Source organism: Bos mutus, chromosome 16 (assembly GCF_027580195.1).
Source record: "Bos mutus isolate GX-2022 chromosome 16, NWIPB_WYAK_1.1, whole genome shotgun sequence".
In the NCBI taxonomy this organism is placed as follows: domain Eukaryota; kingdom Metazoa; phylum Chordata; class Mammalia; order Artiodactyla; family Bovidae; genus Bos; species Bos mutus.
This window is the reverse complement of record NC_091632.1, coordinates 66,429,573-66,448,766: the sequence shown is the minus strand read 5'-3', so window position 1 is coordinate 66,448,766 and position 19,194 is coordinate 66,429,573. Positions and strand designations below refer to the sequence as shown.

The following is a 19,194-nucleotide window of genomic DNA, read 5'->3' as shown; positions in this document are numbered from 1 at the left end:
TATAATACAAATATGGATTCTCTAGATTAAGAAGCATAATCCATTATTTCTGTCCTTTAGTTTAATGAGTGGGCATAAAAATGTATTTGAGTTACTATTTGGATATATAGCCATTTTATATTACAAATTTTACCTAGTGCTAGACATGAGTATTAGATTAATAAATTAAAAATCCTTTTATTCATATAGCCCCATTTAATTTTTCCTTTTAAGATTTAAAATGTCAATGATATTTATATTATTTGTTAATTACAAATTGTCAGCCTCAATCATTTGTTGTATTAAAGTCATCTCCATTTATTATAGTAATTAGTGTCTGCCAGGGAATCTTCTTTGAATTTCATAAATGAAAGTCCTTCAATATTTTCAAATACTTGAATCTGTAATCAAGATGTTATGGTTATACTCTAGCCTAACACTCTTCATATAGAAGGCATTTCATAAATATTTCTTAAATGAAGAGAACAAATAATGAAACTTCACATTAGAACAGGAAACATATAATTATTAATTTTATAATGGTTATTCCATGATGAAGAGTCACCTCCACTGTCTTTACCAATAGCATGAATACTTAACATAGGTAATATGTTCTTAATAGATTAATAAATCATTATATTTTAGGAAAATTTTGCTGAAATAAAGCCATGCGAAATTTATAAATAAAACAGCAAACTGTGCTCCTTATTCACCACCTGACAAAAACAAAATAAAATGCCATGTACATCCTGTCTTACCAGTAATATCTGAATTTAGTAATGTTCATTCACAAGTATTTCTTGATATTTTATTACTTTTAACATAGTATGATTTTCTATGGTTATAAATATTATATAAATGATATACTATACTTTACTAAAACAAGCTTTTGGCACTTCATTGTTTGAGAAATCTAATAATGTTGATGCAATAGCTACATTCATTCATATTCACTGCTGTATTTCATTTAAATACTGGCAAATTATTTTTCAGTGGTGGCAACCTTCCCATCAGTGGCTTATACATCCTCAGTACCTAATTTACATCCTTGTCAGAATTTGAAACTTTCAGATTTTTTTCTCTTTACCAACCTCATGGGTATAAAACATTGTCTCATGGTTTTGGTTATTTCACTGCTAACTAGTAAAAGTTCAGATCTTTTCACATGTATTTGACCAGTTAAGTTGCCATTTATGGCCTTTTCTGTGAATTGTTGTTGTACTTGCTAAGTTGTGTTCAACTCTTTGCAAGACTGTAGCCCACCAGGCTCCTCCATTCATGGGATTTACTAGGCAAGAATACTGGAGTGGGTTGCCATTTTCTTCTCCAGAGGATCTTCCCGACCCAGGGATCGAACCCACATCTCCTGCATTGGCAGGCAGATTCTTTACTACCTAGACACCAGGGAAGCTCCTTCTGTGAATTATCTTATCTTGGTGTGTTTTTCAATTAGTTTGTATGATTTAAAAGTTTCCTTTGTTATATTCATTGTGTTGTCCAATATCATCAGCTAGTCTGTAGTTTTTCTTAAAAAGGTAGCTTTTGATGATTAGAAGTTTCTAATTTTTACATAGCCACATTTACCAATTTCCTCTTTTATTAGTTTGTGCTTCAAGTGTCCAGAAGTCATAAAGACATCCTTTATTTCCCAAGGGAAAAATGTTTATCTTCATAAATAGATGATATTGGGAAAGGCAAGACCCTGCCACTTACTATACTCCCCAAATTTATTTCCACTATTTTACTTCTCTAATAATATGTATATTAGAATAAGTTTGTCAAGTCACAGCAAAAAAAAAAAAACTGCTCCAATATTATTAGAATTAGATTGAATTTATAACTGGGGAGAACTGACATGCTTTTGATATGGAATCTTTCTCTACATGAGCATGTTGTAGTTCTCTATTAATTTAAATCTTATAAATTTTTTTCAATACTGTTTCTACCATATATATAAGTTGGTAGATTTTCCTTTGGATATTACTATAATTAGTATCTCTGTTTAAATTAAGCTTCCCATTTGCTTTTTGTTATTAAAAAGCAATTGATTTCCATGAGTCTATCCTGTTTATAGGATTCTTTTCTGTTTGGTCACCCAGTCATGTCTGACCCTTTGTGACCCCATGGACTGCAGCACACCAGGCCTCCCTGCCCCTCACCATCTCCTGAAGTTTGCCCAATTTCATGTCCATTGCATCGGTGATGTCCTCCAGCCATCTCATCCTCTCATGCCTTCTTCTCTTTCTGCCACCAATCTTTCCCAGCATCAGGGACTTTTCCAATGAGTCGGCTATTTGCATCAGACTGAAGTCATTAATATTTAATAATTTGTAGATTGTCTTCCATTTTATGACCAAATCATCTTGTCTTCAGACATTGACAGTTCAATTATTTCTTTTTATTTAATAAATAAATACTTGTATTGACTCATACTTAATTTACAATATTGTGTGAATTTCAGGTATACAGCAAAGTGAATCAGTTACATAGGTGTATACATGTATACAGTAGTCATTAGTCACTCAGTCATGTCCGACTCTTGGCAACCCCATGGACTGTAGCCCACCATGCTCCTCTGTCTGTGGAATTCTCCAGGCAAGAATACTGGAGTGGGTTATACACACATACATACATTATTTTTCAGATTACTTTTCATTATAGGTTATTATAAGATATTGATTATAACTCCTTATGCTATACAGTAGATCCTTGTTGGTTATCTACTTTATGTATAGTAGTCTGTAACCCTGAATTCCTAATTTACTCCCCCACCCCCACTATCCACTTTGGTAACCATAATTTTATTGTCTGTGTCTATAAGTCTATTTCTATTTTCTAAATAAGTTCACTTGTTTCACATTTTTAGATTTCACATATGTGATATCACATGATATTTTTCTTTCTCTGACTTACTTAAAATGATAATATCTAGGTCCATCCATATTGTCCAAATGGCATTATTTCATTCCTTCTTATGGCTGAGCAATATTCCATTGTATATACATGGCACGTCTTACTTATCCATTCATTTGTCAATGGACATTTAGGTTGCTTCCATGTCTTGGCTATAGTAAATTGTGCTGCTATGAATACTGAGATGTCTGTATCTTTTTGAATTGTTTTCTCTGTATATATGCCCAGAAGTGGGATTTGCAGGATTATATGATAACTTTAGTATTTTTAAAGAACCTCCAGACTCTTCACCATAGTGGCTGTATCAATTTACATCCCCACCAACAGTGGTACCTTTTTCTCCATACCCTCTCCAGCGTTTGTTATTTGTAGACTTTTTTGATGATGGTTATTTTAACTGGTGTGAGGTGATACCTCATATGGAGTTTTGATTTGTATTTCTCTAGTAATTAGTCATGCTGAACATCTTTTCATCTGTCTGTTGGAATTTTCTCTTTCCAATTCTTTAAGTGATTACTCTTTTTCTTATCATACTGAGCTGGCTAGATCCTTCAAAAATATGTTGAATAATAGACAATCTTTTTTTTATTTATTTTTTAGATGAAGAATAATTGCTTTACAGAATTTTGTTGTTTTCTGTCAAACCTCAAAATGAATCCTGACCTAAAGTGAACCACCATTATGGGTACTGTTGTTTAAATAAATTTGTAGGTTTTTTTTTTTTTTATCAGATTAAGGGAGTCTGCTTCAACTATGCTGAAAATATTAATCTAGATGGATACTAAATGTTATCAACTGTTTTCTCCAAATATATTGAAATGAGCATGTTTTTCCTCCCTTCATTGGTTAATGTAGTAAATTATATTAATTAATTTTTAATACCAAGTTTCACTTGCATTTGTGGGAGAAACTTGATTTGGCTACCATAAGTTATTGTTTTTATAAATAGCCACATTTGGTCTGTTATTAGTTTAAGAAACTTAGGCTTATGTTTACTAGTGAGAATGATAAAGTTTTATTTGTACTGTCCTTTTTTGACTTTGTTTCCTGGCTTCCTCACTTCTATTGACAGAATTCAAAATAAAGATATGTGCCCTCAGATAAAAACTTAGCATGCTATATATTTAACTTTATATTGCTGTTGACTCTTCTATTCCCACCACCAATTTAAGAGAATGTAAAGAAACTCTTCAAGAATAAGAATTGTGGTTTGCTCAGAGATATAAACCTATTTCTCAGTAAATGAGTACCCAATACAATTTTATTGGATTAATGAAAGATTCATAATTTTAGTTGGCGATGTTTTCTTATTCTATTTTTCTTGATGAATTTATATAATAATGAAATAATTAAATGCATTCATTAACTGAGAACCATGTACTTAATGCCTACAATGTGTTCTGATTAAAAATTCTATATAATATGTTGAAACCATCTTTATTGATTAATACAAGATCAATGTTTATAAATTTTCTATGTGATCTTGACACATACAATGTGTATTTTTCACAGCTGGATACAGGAACCTATTAGTTCAGGCTTCAGATTAGTTCAATACTTAGTTACTAAGGTTTTCCTATTTGTGTTTGGACTGGCTGTTTGACCAATTAAAGTCATCTATACTGATAGCAGATTTGTCAATTTCACCTTCCAGTTCTATCAAAATTTGCTCTATACTTTTGAATCTATAAAATGTATATAAATTTAGAATTGTATTTTTTTATCCATTATATGTAATGAATGTTTTATCTCTAATAAATTTTTAAAGACTATTTTATCCAATATGAATACAGTTTGAGTTTTCTTACATTTTCAAACTTTGTATGTGCTTGTGTTTTAGGTATATATCTCACAACCATAGTGTAAGTATCATGTTAAACTGTATTCAAGCCTGTGCTGTGCTTAGTCGCTCAGTCCTATCCAACTCTCTGAGACCCCATGGACTGTAGTCTGCCAGGTTCCTATGTCCATAGAGATTCTCCATGGACGGAAGAATACTGAAGTAGATCGCCATGCCCTCCTCCAGGGGATCTTCCCAACTCAGGGGTTGAACCAAAGTCTCCCACATTGCAGGCAGATTCTTTACCACCTGAGCCACCAAAGAAGCCCAAGAATACTGGAGTGGGTAGGTAGCTTATCCCTTCTTCAGGGGATCTTCCAGACCCAGGAATCAAACCAGGGGTTCCTGCATTGCAGGCAGATTCTTTACCAGCTGAGATATCAGGGAAGACCATATATACTCCAATATATACTATGAGCTTCCCTGGTGGCTCAGTTGGTAAAGAATCTGCCTGCAATGCAGGAGACCTAGGTTCAATCGTGGGCCAGGGCAGATCCCCTAAAGAAGGAAATGGCAACCCACTCCAGTATCTAGACTGGAGAAATCCCATGGATAGAGTAGCCCACAGGCTACAGTTCATGGGGTAAAATATCTTCCCAAATTTGAAACAAGTGACCTAAGAGCACACATTGCATGATTTAAGTTTGTTAAAGTATAATTTTGTGGCCCAGAATGTGGTTAATCTAGTGAATGTTTCATGTGGGCTTGAGAAGAACATGTATGCTGTAACTGTTGGATAAAGTAATCTACAGGTGTTCAATTAAATCCAGTTGATGAAAGTATTGTTGAATTGAACTATTTCCTTCCTGATTTCCTGCCTCCTGGATCTGTCCATTTCTGACAGAGGGGTTTTGAAGTAGCTAACAAAGATAGTGACTTCATCTATTTCTTTTACCAGTTCTATCAGTTTTTGCCTTACATATTTTGATGCTCTGTTATTAGGCACATATACATTAAGGATTGTTATGTCTCCTCTCAGTTAACCCTTTTACCATTATGTAATACCCCATTTTACCACTGATAATTTTCCTTTCTCTTAACTGTGCTCTAAAGTTAACACTTCAGTGTTTACTCTAGAGTTTTTTGATTAATGTTAACATATAAATCTTTACTCTTTTAATCTATATGTGTCTTTATATTTAACATGGATTTCTTAAAGACAACACATAGTTTTGTCATGTTTTTGATCTTCTCTGCCAAACCCTTTTAACTGATATTTAGGCCATTGATGTTTAAAGTAATTACTGACATATTTGGAGTAATATCTATTGTATCTGTTACTGTTTTCTATTACTTTCACTCTTTGATTCTATTTTTATCTTCCACTCTTTCTGCTTTTGTTGTCTTGATTGTGCGTTTTATGTGATTCCATTTTGTCTTTTCTCAGCATATTAATTATTTTTTACTTTTTTAAAAAAATCGGTGTCCTTAGAGTTTGTAATATACATTTACAACTAATGTACAATATTTACAACTATTCTAAGTCCCCTTTCATTTAACACTATACCACTTCATGGGTAGGATAAATATCTTAAAATAAAATAGCACTCCCAGGTCCTCTCTTCAATTCCTTGTTGCTATTTCATTTGCTAATACATGAGCATATTATGCTATCATTATTTAGATCAAACTATTATCTTTAGATCAATTAAAATTTTAAAAATGTTTTTATTTTACTGTCACTTTTTCTCTAAATCATCTTGACTATTTATATAGATCCAAGCTTCTGATTTATATAGCTTTCCTTCTCTCTAATGAACTTTCAACATTTCTTGTAAACAAGTCTACTGATAACAAATTCCCTCAATTTTGTTTCATTTCTCCCTAACTTTTGAAGGATTAATTTTTCAGGTTACAGAATTCTAGGTCGGTGTGTTGTGTCTCTCAAAACTTGAAATATTTTTCTTGCTTACTGGTATCTGAGATGTCAGAAGTAATTCTTATCTTTGTTCCCCTGTAGGTTAGATGGGTTTTTTCTTTGTAGTTTTTTTGCAGGCTTTTCTTCTTTGATTTCCTGTAGTTTGACTATGATATGGGGGCTTCCCTAGTGGCTCAGATGGTAAGACTCTGCCTGCAATGCGAGAGACCTGACTATGATATGTCAGGGTGTAAATTTTTTTAATTTATTTTGCTTGCTATTTTCAGGCTTCCTGGATTTGTGGGTTGCTATCTGACTTTAATGTAGGAAATTCCCAATCACTATTTCTTCAAATATTTGTTCTTTTCCACTTTTTTCTCTTTCTGATATTTCCATTATGCATATATTATATCCTTTGTAATTATCTCAAAGTTCTTGGATAATCTTTCTTTTTTAACTCTTTACTTCCTCTTTGCTTTTTAGTTTTGGAAGTTTCTGTCCACACATCCTCAAGTTCAGAGATTCTTTCATCAGCCTTGCCCAGTCTACTAATGAATCCATCAAAGATATTCTTCATTTCTATTGCAGTGTTTTTTCTCTCTAACATTTGTTTTTTTTAAGATCTTTCTGCTTATATTATCCATTTATTGTTGCATATAATTTTCCCATTAGAACCTGTATCATATTAATCATAGTTGCTTTAAATTCACAATCTGGTAATTCCAAAATTTCTACTATATTTGAATCTGGATCTGATGTTTGCCCCGTCTCTTTAAACTGCATTTTTGCCTTTTAGTATACTGATTTTTTAAAAAACATAATGATGGACTGGACTGAAGAAACTCCAGAAAAGAAGGCCTTTAGTGAATGTGGTGGTAAGATATGGGATCAGAGAAGTGTTCTATGGCCCTATATTGGGTCTCAGTCTTTCAGTGAGTGTGTGACAGTCCTTCAATCTGACCTGTTAGGTGTAGCAGGATGACTAGAAGGGGGTGGAGTAAGATATTTTCCTTCCCCTTAATTATATTTTTAATGTCCATTTTAATAGTATCTTGCTATTTTATAAACTCTACCACATATTATTACTGAGTTTACATTTATTATTTAATATATTATTATTAAACAAGATTATTATTTCAGTTCAGTTCAGTCGCTCAGTTGTGTCCGACTCTTTGCGACCCCATGAATCGCAGCACACCAGGCCTCCCTGTCCATCACCAACTACCAGAGTTCACCCAGACTCACGTCCCTTGAGTCAGTGATGCCATCCAGCCATCTCATCCTCATCCTCATTCCCCTTGTCCTCCTGCCCCCAATCCCTCCCAGCATCAGAGTCTTTTCCAATGAGTCAACTCTTCGCATGAGGTGGCCAAAGTACTGGAGTTTCAGCTTTAGCATCATTCCTTCCAAAGAAATTCTAGGGCTGATCTCCTTCAGAATGGACTGGTTGGATCTCCTTGCAGTCCAAGGGACTCTCAAGAGTCTTCTCCAACACCACAGTTCAAAAGCATCAATTCTTCGGCACTCAGCCTTCTTCACAGTCCAACTCTCACATCCATACATGACCACAGGAAAAACCATAGCCTTGACTAGACGAACCTTTGTTGGCAAAGTAATGTCTCTGCTTTTGAATATGTTATCTAGGTTGGACATAACTTTCCTTCCAAGGACTAAGCGTCTTTTAATTTCATGGCTGCAGTCACTATCTGCAGTGATTTTGGAGCCCCCAAAAATAAAGTCTGGCACTGTTTCCACTGTTTTCCCATCTATCTCCCATGAAGTGATGGGACTGGATGCCATGATCTTCGTTTTCTGAATGTTGAGCTTTAAGCCAACTTTTTCACTCTCCTCTTTCACTTTCATCAAGAGGCTTTTTAGCTCCTCTTCACTTTCTGCCATAAGGGTGGTGTCATCTGCATATCTGAGGTTATTGATATTTCTCCCGGCAATCTTGATTCCAACTTGTGTTTCTTCCAGTCCAGCATTTCTCATGATGTACTCTGCATAGAAGTTAAATAAGCAGGGTGACAATATACAGCCTTGACATACTCCTTTTCCTATTTGGAACCAGTCTGTTGTTCCATGTCCAGTTCTAACTGTTGCTTCCTGATCTGCATACAGATTTCTCAAGAAGCAGGTCAGGTGGTCTGGTATTCCCATCTCTTTCAGAATTTCCCACAGTTTATTGTGATCCACACAGTCAAAGGCTTTGGCATAGTCAATAAAGCAAAAATAGATGTTTTTCTGGAACTCTCTTGCTTTTTTCCATGATCCAGCGGATGTTGGCAATTTGATCTCTGGTTCTTCTGCCTTTTCTAAAACCAGCTTGAACATCAGGAAGTTCACAGTTCACATATTGCTGAAGCCTGGCTTGGAGCATTTTGAACATTACTTTACTAGCATGTGAGATGAGTACAACTGTGCAGTAGTTTGAGTATTCTTTGGCATTGCCTTTCTTTGGGACCGGAATGAAAACTGACCTTTTCCAGTCCTGTGGCCACTGCTGAGTTTTCCAAATTTGCTGGCATATTGAGTGCAGCACTTTCACAGCATCATCTTTCAGGATTTGAAATAACTCAAATGGAATTCCATCACTTCCACTAGCTTTGTTCGTAGTGATGCTTTCTAAGGCCCACTTGACTTCACATTCCAGGATGTCTGGCTCTAGGTCAGTGATTACACCATCGTGATTATCTGGGTCGTGAAGATCTTTTTTGTACAGTTCTTCTGTGTATTCCTGCCACCTCTTCTTAATATCTTCTGCTTCTGTTAGGTCCATACAATTTCTGTCCTTTATCGAGCTCATCTTTGCATGAAATGTTCCCTTAGTATCTCTAATTTTCTTGAAGAGATCTCTAGTCTTTTCCATTCTGTTGTTTTCCTCTATTTCTTTGCATTGATTGCTGAGGAAGGCTTTCTTATTTCTTCTTACTATTCTTTGGAACTCTGCATTCAGATGCTTATATCTTTCCTTTTCTCCTTTGCTTTTTGCTTCTCTTCTTTTCACAGCTATTTGTAAGGCCTCCCCAGACAGCCATTTTGCTTTTTTGCATTTCTTTTCCATGGGGATGGTCTTGATCCCTGTCTCCTGTACAATGTCATGAACCTCATTCCATAGTTCATCAGGCACTCTATCTATCAGATATCTCACTCCCACTGTATAATCATCACAAGGGATTTGATTTAGGTCATACCTGAATGGTCTAGTGGTTTTCCCTACTTTCTTCAATTTCAGTCTGAATTTGGCAATAAGGAGTTCATGATCTGAGCCACAGTCAGCTTCTGGTCTTGTTTTTGCTGACTGTATAGAGCTTCTCCATCTTTGGCTGCAAAGAATATAATCAGTCTGATTTTGGTAACCTAGCTTATATGTATTGGCTAGTTTACTTGCTCACAGTTCACTTTTGCCTGTCAGGCCTTTTTCCTGAAATAATTATATTTCTTTGTAAAATATATCCTTAAAAATGTTCTTAGTGAATCTACACCAGTGGTAAAGTTGATAAATTTTTGTCAGAGATAAATTGTACTTTTCATCCTTTGTGTTTAAATGATAGTTTAACTACAAATACAATTCTAGGTTTGTTGGTTACTTTTTCTTTGCACTTCAGAGGTACTATTCCATTGTCTTTTGGCTTCTATCGTGAATTGAGATATCCGAAGTTTCAATTTCTTATAAATTCATATCGATAAATATTTATCTTTTTCTCTGGCTACTTTTTAAAATTTACTCTTGGTCTTTGGCAATCATCAGAATCACTATATATTATCAGTGTATTTTTCATAGCCTATTTAGGATTAAGAAGGATCATGTCATTACTCAACTTTTGCCAATTCTTTACCCTTATCCCTTTAAATACCATATGTCTTCATTTTTATATGCTCATCATTTCTATTCTATAAAGCTGTCTTAATCTATCCACTTGCTCCTAACCTCTTTTTCATGTTTTAAACTTACATTTTCAAGGTGTTTAGGTACATACTTATCTCAGGGAAACAAGAATAAGTGTTTTTCAAAGATTAATAATATCATCCATGTGTCAGATAGGAAATGAAATTCTTGACTTTGACTCATGAAGCGAACATCTAATGTAGATTCTATAATATAAACTGCCTAAATGCTAGTTACATGAAAATGAATTCATCAGTATTACAAAACTATAATATAAAATGAAATAAATTTAGAGTAAAAAATTTCTGTTAGCAAATAGAAAACATTCAGAAAACAAAGATCATGGCATCTGGTCCCATCACTTCATGGGAAATAGATGGAGAAACAGTGGAAACAGTGCCAGACTTTATTTTTGGGGGCTCCACAATCACTGCAGATGGTGACTGCAGCCATGAAATTAAAAGACGCTTACTCCTTGGAAGGAAAGTTATGGCCAACCTAGATAGCATGTTCAAAAGCAGAGACATTACTTTGCCAACAAAGGTTCGTCTAGTCAAGGCTATGGTTTTTCCTGTGGTCATGTATGGATGTGAGAGTTGGACTGTGAAGAAGGCTGAGTGCCGAAGAATTGATGCTTTTGAACTGTGGTGTTGGAGAAGACTCTTGAGAGTCCCTTGGACTGCAAGGAGATCCAACCAGTCCATTCTGAAGATCAGCCCTGGGATTTCTTTGGAAGGAATGATGCTGAAGCTGAAACTCCAGTACTTTGGCCACCTCATGCAAAGAGTTGACTCATTGGAAAAGACTCTGATGCTGGGAGGGATTGGGGGCAGGAGGAGAAGGGGGATGACAGAGGATGAGATGGCTGGATGGCATCACTGACTTGACGGACGTGAGTCTGAGTGAACTCCGGGAGTTGGTGATGGGCAGGGAGGCCTGGCATGCTGCGATTCATGGGGTTGCAAAGAGTCGGACACAACTGAGCAACTGAACTGAACTGAACTGAAAGCTCAATGTGTAATAAAAATATGACACAAGTTAGTCATGATGACTCATACTTCTGGACTTAAGTTCCATAATGGAACATACTCTCTAAAATAACAGGAAATACTCATTTACATAAATATCAATGTAGAGTGTGACGATGGCACGATTCAAATTGTTGAATGGTAGAAAGGGTTATTATATAAAATGTTTTAAGCTGGCTCTGCTATTTATAATACTAACAAAATGCATACTGATAGTTTGATCTTAGTTAATTCATAAAATCTAAGATTAATGTTATAAAAGGGTCACAAATCAGAGCCAAAGAATAAAGGAGTATTCACGGTTACTAATAAATTGCTCCATGAATGCTTGGCCACCCTTGCAGATAATGATGTCACAAAATGATGAAAGAATAGTTAAGCAGCCAACAAAGTGCCAGTGCTTGGCAGAGGAACTGATCATTGCATCATTCTTGGACCACAGCCTTTGAAAGGTGAACACAGCTATTAAAAGAAAATGAAAAATTCTAAGGATGCAAGTTTCAACTGGTAACACTTTTCTTAAAACTAGATTCTATCAATACTTGAACTCTTAGAACAGGTAAATAAAGTTCCAGATAGGAGGAGAAAAGAATTAATGGCTATATTGTAGCTATGCCACCATGTTATCTGATATATACTAGTTATTTCCTTATACAAGTTTCCAATTCCTAGGTTGTATTCTGCACCTGTGAACTTAACATATATTTTTGAAATTTATAATGGACTTCCTGAGCAGGTGGACCAGAAGTACTTTTTTATTATAAAGCTAATAATATGACTAGCTAGGAAATGATCTAAAAAGTAAAAAGGAGTTGGGGTGGGGTGGGATTTAGAAGTCTATGTATCAAAATAATATTTATTGAATAACTCTTTGGTATGAAATTAATCTACAATGACAAAATGGTGGTTTCTTCAAACAGGGTTGGTGGGGAGATATTGACTACAAAGGAGCACAAAAGAGAGCTTGCAGAGAGGAAAAGGTTCTATATTTTAATCAGGGTGGTTATTACAACAAGGCTATACATTTGCCAAAACTCAAACTCTACATTTTTAAATGGGTATATTCTATTGTATGCAAATCATACTTCAAGAAAGTCACTCTATAAAGAAAAACAAGATATTCCTATATGTGAAATTTGGTAAAGAGAACAAGAAATATTTGTATCGCTTCTTTTTTTTCTGACCATTGATCTCCTACTCTTTATTAGGAACATATTCCGCAAAGGCCTTTGGTATGGATAGCAGGAAAGCATAAAAACTTTGCTTTTGTGAAGATTAAAGGAAAAATAATGGGTAAAAATACCTGCCACTGGGCAACAGTCATTCACCCCTCCCACTCTGGACTCAGGCTGACATTAGGATTTAAGGAAAGACTGTAATCAATGCTGCTTTACCTCCAAAGGTTGAAGCTGATGTCCTGACTTCAGGAATTGCTTGCTAGAGTTAGCACTCTCCCCACAAACACACACACATACACAACAAAAAGGAAAAAAAAAACAACAACTGTCTTTTGAATGCATAAGTTTTTTCCCCCATAGAATGAATCCTTACACTACTCTTTGAACTCATCTTAAAAATGATAAATACTTACAGTATATGAATTTATAATTCTATCAAAAAACTATTTAAAAATTAAAAATACATGTATAAGTGACAGTTATTAGTCAAATAACATTAAGCATTTTAAAACAGTATCAACAATCATATGATCCATTAGAAGCCTGATGCCATGTAATCCTGAAATCTACTTTAAAACATTCAACTCTGCTCAAAAGTCATTGAATAGTATCTAGTCTGTTGGGATTTGTTTGCCATAGATTAATCCTAAAATGGACCAGTAAATTAATTACTCACTGCTTCAGTCATTTGGAGGGAAGAAATGTGACAAATGCTCCAAATTTTTCTCTATTAATGAAATATGCCATTATTATTTATGGTAACCATAATACATTATGCTCAAAGCATAACACATTGTGTTTAAAGCCTTAAAATTGCCGATACCATACCAAAATATGTCAGAGTTCCTAGTCCAACAGCACTGAGGAGAATCAGTGAGCCTCCTCGAGATAAGTATTTTAAGTTTCACAAAAAGCAGTGGAATGTTTAAGAAAAAGTAAGTATGACTTCAAGTTCATCTTAGAATCAATGGTATCTTTGGTTACAGATATTGAGTTGTTTTGGGTTATTTGTTAGTTTTTTTTTAACTTTATGAATGGACAAAATAAATAGGAACAATGAAACAGACTGCTGATCTTACTATACCCAGAATAATCTACTAGTATACGTCTCAAATATTAGAGTAAGTTTTATTTTTTAGGGTTTACAAGCTTAAAAGTGTCTGAAGACCAGATGGTTAACATGAATGAGGTCACAAGATATACGGCTAAGGATAGTAGTAAATACAGTGGCAAGTGAAGAGTAATGATGCTCTAGAGAGGGTAACTGCTACCATGAGTTAACCAGCTGTTACCATGGGGAACGGGGGCATGCCCGTGTTGGACGACTTTCTAATTAAGAGAACTCGGAGATGTAATAAAAAGATGGAAGGAAGGAAGGTGAAAACTCTTCTTGGAAATTAAAAAACTGAACACTGTTCCCACCTGAGGACCACCAGTTTGCAATATCAACTTTACAAGCAAAAAATATTTTACAGAAAAGTCTCTAGAATGACTATGTATATGAACACACTTCTGATTTCACCATTCCATTCCCCCAATTTCATTCATTTTCACTTCTGCTAAAAACACTTTCTCATAGGACTGACAGTTGCCAAGAACTGGCATATTTTCAAGGCTTACGTTTTCATCTGTTTGCCAAATGGCTGTAATATAAGTCACAGAAGTCCTGTTTATTGAGTAATATTATTAATGGCTAGCATAATACTGTGAAATTGAAGACACTCCTTTTGGATTATGTCCAGATCTTTAAAGAGAACATTGTTTCCAATAGGATATGGATGGCTTATATTAAAACTTGTTATTTAAAAAGTGAAACAATGTGAAAAACACTTGAATATTTTCAAATTACTGTAGGGGAATTTTTTCAGATATAAGTCCCACATGTATTAAAATATCTAGAATGATAACAAAAGAAAAGGTCATGCTATGAATACCTCATAAAATCATTTTTCATTTTCAACACACTATTGAAAATATCATAGGACTGAGAAATCATTCAGCTTAACAGTTTATTGACTTTTTCCCTTCAGTTGCATTTGGGAAGGAAGTGAATGATATTTGTTGCTCTTTTATTTATGGTACAATTCATGAATTATCAAAATACTACAAGAAGGAAGATAACATAAAAGTTAACTTTTAAACTTTTGTTTTCAAAGGCACTTAATGTCTAAGTAAGAAGCATTAAAACATATTCTCAACATAAATTATAGTTAATTATTTCACTAGTTCATAATTCAACAGTCACCACTGGAGACCAAGTCTGAAAATCCCAACTTGACTTCTGAAACCAATCATGAGCCTTGACTTATTTAATGGCTCTATTTTTAAGAGGAAGCATGAAATCACCCAAGAATCATAAGATATCAATCATTGAACTGTGAGCATTTAGAGAGAGAAAAGGGAAAAATATGGGATGGGGCATGAATAGGAAGGGAGATGGGGATGAGAAAACGGGAGAGGAACTAACTAGCCAAAATAAAGCAAGAGAGGCTCAAAAAACAATGAATCAAATGAAAGTATTAGGCAGTCCTCAGTCTATGGGGTCACACAGAGTCGGACACAAGTGACGCGACTTAGGAGCAGCAGCAGCAGCGGTATTCATTTACTAAACCTGTTCAGATCTAACTGTCCTACTCAGTTCATCCCAGAGCACTTTTAAATTGAGTTATTAGTGGACTTGGGGAGGAGTGAGGTTATAAAAGAAATCACTGACTGCAAAAACAGAAGTGTCTATTTTAAATGATCAAAAGGAGACAACACTAAGAAAAACAGTATAGTAAAGTCACTCAGTCGTGTCCAACTCTTTGTGACTCCATGGACTGTAGCCTACCAGGCTCCTCTGTCCATGGGATTTTCCCGACAATAGTCCTGGAGTGGATTGCCATTTCCTTCTCCAGGGGATCTTCCCAACCCAGGGATTGAACCCGGTCTGCGGCATTGTAGACAGAGGCTTTACCGTCTGAGCCACCAGGGAAGTCAAGAAAAACAGTATAAATGTCATTTTTAATATCAAGAGCAAATCAAATTGCCCAAAATTTAAATACACAATTACAGCTGAATAAAGAGTGAATCAATGAAGTTAATTCAAATAATTTCCTTCTGCAACAATACAGTAAGCCATATAAACATTAAAATCAATGTTTAGAGACTTTTTCATGATATACTAATACAATCACACTCAAAGACTCCAGTGTTAGATATCTGAAAAATATAGAAGATTCTTTCTTTCAAATCGATTAACTAGTGGCAAAGACCAAATGTATAAATTAAAAAATCAGCAATATGAATCCATGATCTGGAGGATAGGTTCAAACGGACATCTGAATTAGAATGTGGAAGTTTTGGTTTGAGCACATAGAAATAAAGGTGGCTGTAATCAAATCAAAGACCCTAAGTTGAAACCAAAGATTAGCAAGACGTTCTAAATGTGTCAGAGGAATGCTGCATCTCAGAAAATATTCTTGCCATTGAATTATACACACTAATGCTGTAGTTGAAAAACAAATTAGATTAAGAATTTCAGAAGACAAAAATGGAGTTTGTCAAATCCTTTACAGATGGTTTTTAAAACAAGATATTCCATGAAATTCTAAAACAAACTACACAGACGAGTGAAGTGACTAACAACACACAAGTCGGGAACATCTAGAAGGCATGCAAGTCATATAAGAATCAAGAGACAGTGCTGCCATTTTAAAAGCTAAAATACACTAATGTATAATCTCATATTTATATAACAAAAGATACAAATGTAACCATTCCATACTCTTGTCAATGAAGAACAGCTTTTTAGAATGACAACTACATAAAGTAATCCACTGTATTTACAACTTAAATTTAATACGTGTGAATGTGTTAGTTGCTCAGTCATGTCTGACTCTTCGTGACCCCACGAACTGTGGCCCACCAGGCTCTTCTGTCCATGGGATTTCCTAGGCAAGAATACTGGAGTGGGTAGCCCTTCCCTTCTATAGGGGATCTTATCCACCCGGGGACTGAACCTCAGTCTCCTGTACTGCAGGCAGATTCTTTACTGCCTGAACCACCACGGAATCCCCTTAATTTAATATACACATGGCCACATAATCCTCCAAAAATTTTGTACCAGTTGGGAGTTCCACCATGTTATATTCAAAATTCATCTTCTCTCAAATCTAAATGTCATCAATTTTGAAATTTGTTGCTAATCTGATAGGCTAAAAACAAAATTTTATTATAATCTTCACTTTCCTAATTAAAAGTGAAGTTGGTAAACTTTGATGCATTTGTTGAAAATTGTCTTCTTTGTGAATTGCTTGTTAGTATATTAGCCCCTTAATATTATTACCTTCGACAGCAAGGATATCAAACCAGTCAATCCTAATGGAAATCAACCCTGAATATTCATTGGAAGGACTAATGCTGAAGTTGAAGCTTCAATACTTTGGCCACCTGTTTAAAAGGATCAGCTCATTGGAAAAGACCCTGATGCTGGGAAAGACTGAGAGCAGGAGAAGAGGACGACAGAGGATGAGATGTTTAGATGGCATCACTGACTCAACAGACTTGAGTTTGAGCAAACTCTGGGAGATAGTGAAGGACAGGGAAGCCTGGTGTGCTGCAGTCCATAGGGTTGCAAAGATTTGGACATGATTGAGTGACTGAACGACAAATGGTATTAATTATTTTCCTTAGTATTCTTTAAGTGTTCTTTGTGTATTAGAGATTGTGACATAATAAAATACATATTTTTGGTCTCTGGCACACAGCTTCTAAAACTCTTGTTATTTCCTAACTGGTAAGAGTGATAGGGGCATATTTTGTTATAAACTTGGTTTCTATTCCCAGTTCCTAAAATAGTTCCAGAACCAAAAGTTAAAAAAAATATCTTTTTTATATTCATAACAAGTCCCTATCCACATGAGTTTATTTTAACAAGATGATTTTTGGAAACACCTTAAGGATAAGGGCTGGTGCCAGCAAAGACAACCAAGTGGTCAGAGGGATGGAACTTTCTGCCTCACCTCTAGATCTCCAGGGAAGTGAGAAGGGCTCAAGGTCAAATTCAATGGCCAATGATTAAATCAATCATGTGTAATGAAGTATCCATAAAAATTCTACCTGAAAAGGCTCTGAGAGCCTGCAGACTGCTAAACACATAGACAGTGGCATGCTCAGAGAGGGCATGGAAACTCTGTTCCCCTTCCTCCTGACATTCTCTTTGCATCCCTTCCATCTGGGCGTGCTTGAATTGCATCCTTTTATAATAAATGGTTATCTAATAAGTAAACTATTTACTTGAGTTTTGTGAGCATTTTTAGCAAATTATCAAGCCCAAGGAGTGCATTAGGGGAACTTCTAATTTGTAGCTAAGTCGGACAGAAGTTGTAGTTAACCTGGGGACTCACTACTTGCAGTTGGCATCTAAAGTGAGTGATGTCTTCTAGGACTAAGCTCTAAACCCATGAGGTCTGTGCTAATTCCAATTAGTGTCAGAACTGAATTAAATTGTAGTACACCCAGTTGGTATCCATAGAGAACTGAATTGCTTGGTGTAGGAAAAAAACCCATATATCTGGTGTCAGAAATGTGATCTGTAGTTGTAGGTAAAATAGTGTGCGTTTCCTTTTTAGAAGGATCTCAGATCTTTATCTGTTAAATATTTTCAATCAGCCCCATCACTTATCACTATTGTGCTTAGTCGCTTAGTCGTGTCTGACTCTTTGCGACTCTATGGACTGTAGCCCACCAGACTCCTCTGTCCATGGGGATTCTCTAGGCAAGTATAGTAGAGTGGGCTGTCATGCCCTCCTTCAGGGGATCTTCCTAACCCAGGGATCAAACCCAGGTCTCCCGCATTGCAGGCAGATTCTTTACCATCTGAGCCACGAGAGAAGCCTTCACTTATAAAGAATACTTGTATGACAGAATGTCAGTACTTTTTTATGACTCCTGATATGCTTCTTTATTTTGTATTTCATATGTTTTGCTTATATAGACCCCACCTGAAATTTAGAAATATTTTTTAAGTTATAAAATATATTTTATTATTCTATTGTTTACACATATTCAATGTAGAAAATTTCAAAAATACTGTTATAAATAGGATAAAATACTTTATTTCTGTCACATAGGACTGGTAATTTCTTAAAATTATATTCATTTATTATTTTACCTAGCATTATTAATGTATCAGTAAGTTATTTATTATAATCCTTCCAGTTAAATACGAATGCATTTATGTAATGTATATGTGTGGATATATATGAAAGTGAAAGTGTTAATCATTCTTTTTCTAACCTTTATTTTCATAAATTTACAGTTGTTTTTACATTTAATTCTTTAAGCACCTAGATTTTTATACATGTCATGAGGTAGGTAACTTTATTTTCTTACAAATTGGCAGCCAATTGCTTCAAACACCATTTACTGAAGATGCCATACTCTTTACTTTTATTTCTGCTGTAATCCTGTCTCTGCTGCTGTAACCCTCTTTCATATCATCTATTACTGATGTTTGTGCTGAATAT

General features: G+C 35.0%; 1 protein-coding gene across 1 annotated transcript in view; it reads right to left on the bottom strand.

The window, feature by feature from the left end:
• The window catches only part of USH2A (usherin), a 928,983-nt gene that overhangs the window by 805,646 nt on the left and 104,143 nt on the right, over positions 1–19,194 (bottom strand). The window lies entirely within an intron of this gene.